The sequence below is a fragment of the Triturus cristatus genome, chromosome 3_1, assembly GCF_964204655.1.
Source record: "Triturus cristatus chromosome 3_1, aTriCri1.1, whole genome shotgun sequence".
NCBI classification, from domain to species: domain Eukaryota; kingdom Metazoa; phylum Chordata; class Amphibia; order Caudata; family Salamandridae; genus Triturus; species Triturus cristatus.
Genome location: NC_140583.1, coordinates 776890222 through 776894654, shown reverse-complemented (window position 1 = coordinate 776894654; position 4433 = coordinate 776890222). Strand labels below are relative to the sequence as shown.

Sequence of the window (4433 nt, the reverse complement as noted above, 5' to 3'; positions counted from 1 at the left end):
CATGGGAAAGTCTATTATGCAGAGAGCGCTTCACTAAGTATGCAATACACGGGAAACGATAGCAAATCGGTACCGTAATGTATTTATTAATAGCGGCGAACACAAAAAGCATGCAAGGTAATGTGGTGTGTGTGCGTGGTCCTCATAAATTTCGACAAATATTTATTAGCAAGTGTTTTTCTTTTTAAATGTAAGTAATCGCAGCATTGACAATTAAAGGCAGCAAGATACCAAACGATGGCGAAGCGGTCCCGTAATGTATATAGTAATCCCAGCAAAAGCATAAACATTAAGGTTATATGGGGTGCGTGCCCCTTCTAAATCCTGCCCAATATATGTTAGTCAATTTCCCCGTTGCAGATAGTAAATAAAAGCGCGGTTTAGAAAATTTAAAGGCATCAAGATACTGAGCGGACTTTGCTAACAATAAAAGCGCCTAACATGTTTGCTAAGGTTAACATTGTAAAACACCTGCACTTTACATTAGCAAAACACGATAGAAAACGTTCAATGCGTTTATTTACAAAACGGCAATACAAATAAAGTGGCTTACCTTTTCGCAATAGAGATAGTTTAGCTCGTACTGGATGACCTGGAACCAAGCAATGTTTTCGAATGGCTGCTCTTCGAGTTTAAGTACAGTCAAACCGGAGGAAAGGGGAGTTACTTTAAATGAATAACAATAGAGAAGTAACACTTCTTTACGAACAGCACGCGTGTGAAATCTTGTTGTCTAGCCGTATGCTAATGTTTGGGTGGTGGTTTTCCTTGGATGAAAGGAATGTCTGCCTGAGAGTGTGTGCTATCGTTAGCGAGGAGGTGTGAATTCCTGGCGAATTGAATGTGGAAGCATGCATGAGACAGATAGCGATGCAGCAAAAGGAAACGCGGCTCCAACCTGTCTGACCGCGTTCAAAGTTTTTATCAAAGAGAATTCACCGCAAATGCGCTGTAAAGCTAAAACCTCCTTTACGAATACAAAACATTCTAAATACAGGCAAATTACGAAAATAAGTAAACAGACTTACCTTTAGATGCCTTACCTTAGACCCGCAAAAAGATTAATACCTACAAAGTAAAGCTCCTAAAGCACGATGCTGCCCGGGATAGTCAGGCCCGCGGAAGTCCCTGTAAAACCCCCCCAAAAAATGTCTAAGTGAAATACGAATCAGACAAGATGTCTTATTAAAGAGCCGCAAACACCAGCATACATACCGGCTGAAGTAATCTTTGCATGACGCTTCCCAAGGACGGATCGGACCGGGGAATCCCTGTGAAAAAAAAAGTAAAAATACAAGCGTTAGATAAGGGACAGACAAGATGCTTTACTACAGAGCCGGCAAACGCATTATACATACCCATGGAAAGCAGTGCAAGCACGTTGGTTCCCGGGAACGGGCCAGAGAGGGGCATACCTGCAAAATAAACCGAAAGTAATTTATTCCAATAACAACATGAGGTAATGCCTACAATAGGTGAACAAACTTCAAGTGACCTGTTTATAACTGCGTAGCACCTACCATGCGATCTGCAAAAGACTGTCACTCTCCCCCAATAGCAGATTCTGTTAAAAAATGTGCCCTTACGATAACTCCCAAGCATTACAATCAGAGGAAACGCAATTTTACATTGCACATATTACGTTTCAAATAATTCAACTTAGCTGTCTGTAGCTGCGTCCGCCTACCGTGAGATCTAGAAAAGGGTGCCACTCCCACCACAGCAGATTCAACCCAAAAACGTGCCCCACCCTCACGTACGCAAAAATTGAATTGCACACAATACACGTGACTGTACTTCTGTTACAAATTCTGTATTCCAAAGAAATAAACCGTCTAACATACCACCATAAAAAAGTGAAAACATCTCCAAAAATTACAGCATCGATAACTCTCCAACATTCTAATTACCGTCAAAGTAATTTTAGAATGAACCAAAAAAGGGATAAAAGATTCGCACTTACCTGTCTGTAGCTGCGTCACTCCTACCGTTCGATCTGGAAAAGGATGACACAATCCCAATACAGCAGATTCATCAAAAAAACGTGCCCCACCCTGACGTAATCACATATTGAATAACACACAATACACGTGACAGTACTTTCGTCACAAAACCTGTATCACAATCAAATAAACGTTCTAACATCCAGCAATAAATAAGAATAAACTTAGAATAAAAATACATCAGCACTAACTCACAAACATTCTAATCACAGTAAAATTAATTCCCAAGAGAACATAACAGGTATAAAAGATTCGCACTTACCTGTCTGTAGCTGCGTCACTCCTACCGTCCGATCGGGAAAAGGATGACACACTCCCAATACAGCAGATTCATCACAAAAACGTGCCCCACCCTGACGTAATCACATATTGAATAACACACAATACACGTGACAGTACTTTCGTTACAAAACCTGTATCACAAGCAACTAAACAGTCTAACACCGAGCAATAAATAAGATAACCTTGTATTACAAATACATCATCAATAACTCAAACATTATAATCACATTAAAAATACTTTCAAATAAAACATAACAGATATAAAAGATTCGCACTTACCTGTCTGTAGCTGCGTCACGCCTACCGTCCGATCTAGAAAAGGATGACACACTCCCAATACAGCAGATTCATCAAAAAAACGTGCCCCACCCTGACGTACTCACATATTGAATCAAACACAATACACGTGACAGTACTTTCGTCACTAAACCTGTATGACAATTAAATAAACAGTGTAACATCCAGCAATAAATACGAAAAACCTTTGAACCAAAATACATAATCAATCACACAAACACTATAATCACATTATAAATAATTCAAAATAGAACATAACAGGTATAAAAGATTCGCACTTACCTGTCTGTAGCTGCGTCACGCCTACCGTCCGATTGGGAAAAGGATGACACACTCCCAAAACAGCAGATTCATCACAAAAACGTGCCCCACCCTGACGTAATCACATATTGAATCAAACACAATACACGTGACAGTACTTTCGTCACAAAACCTGTCTCACAATCAACTTTGCAGTCTAACACCCAGCAATAAATAAGATAACCTTGTATTACAAATACATCACCAATAACGCAAACATTATAATCACATTAAAAATACTTTCAAATCAAACATAAGAGGTATAAAAGTTTCGCACTTACCTGTCTGTAGCTGCGTCACGCCTACCGTCCGATCTAGAAAAGGATGACACACTCCCAAAACAGCAGATTCATCACAAAAAAGTGCCCCACCCTGACGTAATCACATATTGAATAACACACAATACACGTGACAGTACTTTCGTCACAAAACCTGTATCACAATCAAATAAACGTTCTAACATTCAGCAATAAATAAGAATAAACTTAGAATAAAAATACATCAGCAATAACTCACAAACATTCTAATTACAGTAAAAGTAATTTCCAAGAGAACATAACAGGCATAAAAGGTTCGCACTTACCTGTCTGTAGCTGCGTCACGCCTACCGTCCGATCTGGAAAAGGATGACACACTCCCAATACAGCAGATTCATCACAAAAACGTGCCCCACCCTGACGTAATCACATATTGCATCAAACACAATACACGTGACAGTACTTTCGTCACTAAACCTGTATGACAATTAAAGAAACAGTGTAACATCCAGCAATAAATACGAAAAACCTTGGAACCAAAATACATAATCAATCACACAAACACTATAAGCACATTAAAAATAATTCAAAATAGAACATAACAGGTATAAAAGATTCGCACTTACCTGTCTGTAGCTGCGTCACGCCTACCGTCCGATCTGGAAAAGGATGACACACTCCCAAAACAGCAGATTCATCACAAAAACGTGCCCCACCCTGACGTACTCACATATTGAAGAACACACAATACATGTGACAGTACTTTCATCACAAAACCTGTCTCACAATCAACTAAACAATCTAACACCCAGCAATAAATAAGATGACCTTGTATTACAAATACATCATCAATAGCTCAAACATTATAATCACATTAAAAATACTTTGAAATAAAACATAAGAGGTATCAAAGATTCGCACTTACCTGTCTATAGCTGCGTCACGCCTACCGTCCGATCGGCAAAAGGATGAGACACTCCCAAACAGCAGATTCATCACAAAAACGTGCCCCACCCTGACGTAATCACATATTGAATAACACACAATACACGTGACAGTACTGTCGTCACAAAACACCAGTATTACTATAAAATAAACAAACTAAAAATTAATCCTTGCTAATAAGACCTGTAACTTACCTTGATACGAGACTAAAAAACAGTCAACGTATACAAACCATTCACTTACCTGTTTGTAGCTCTCTTCCGCCCAATGTAGCATCTAAAACTCAAATTACAGTCAACAATCGCAGATTCACAAGAAACCGTGTGACGAAAAGAGACATAACAGCCAA

General features: G+C 39.1%; 1 long non-coding RNA gene across 1 annotated transcript; it reads right to left on the bottom strand.

Annotated features, from left to right (window-relative positions):
• Positions 1–553: 553 nt before the first annotated feature.
• LOC146860999 (uncharacterized) lies at positions 554–1532 on the bottom strand. The gene is made up of 3 exons (XR_014979228.1): positions 1359–1532; positions 1216–1271; positions 554–1128 (listed from the first exon to the last, which is right to left on the bottom strand). It is a non-coding gene; the product is annotated as an uncharacterized LOC146860999 (long non-coding RNA).
• Between the last annotated feature and the right edge of the window lie 2901 nt (positions 1533–4433).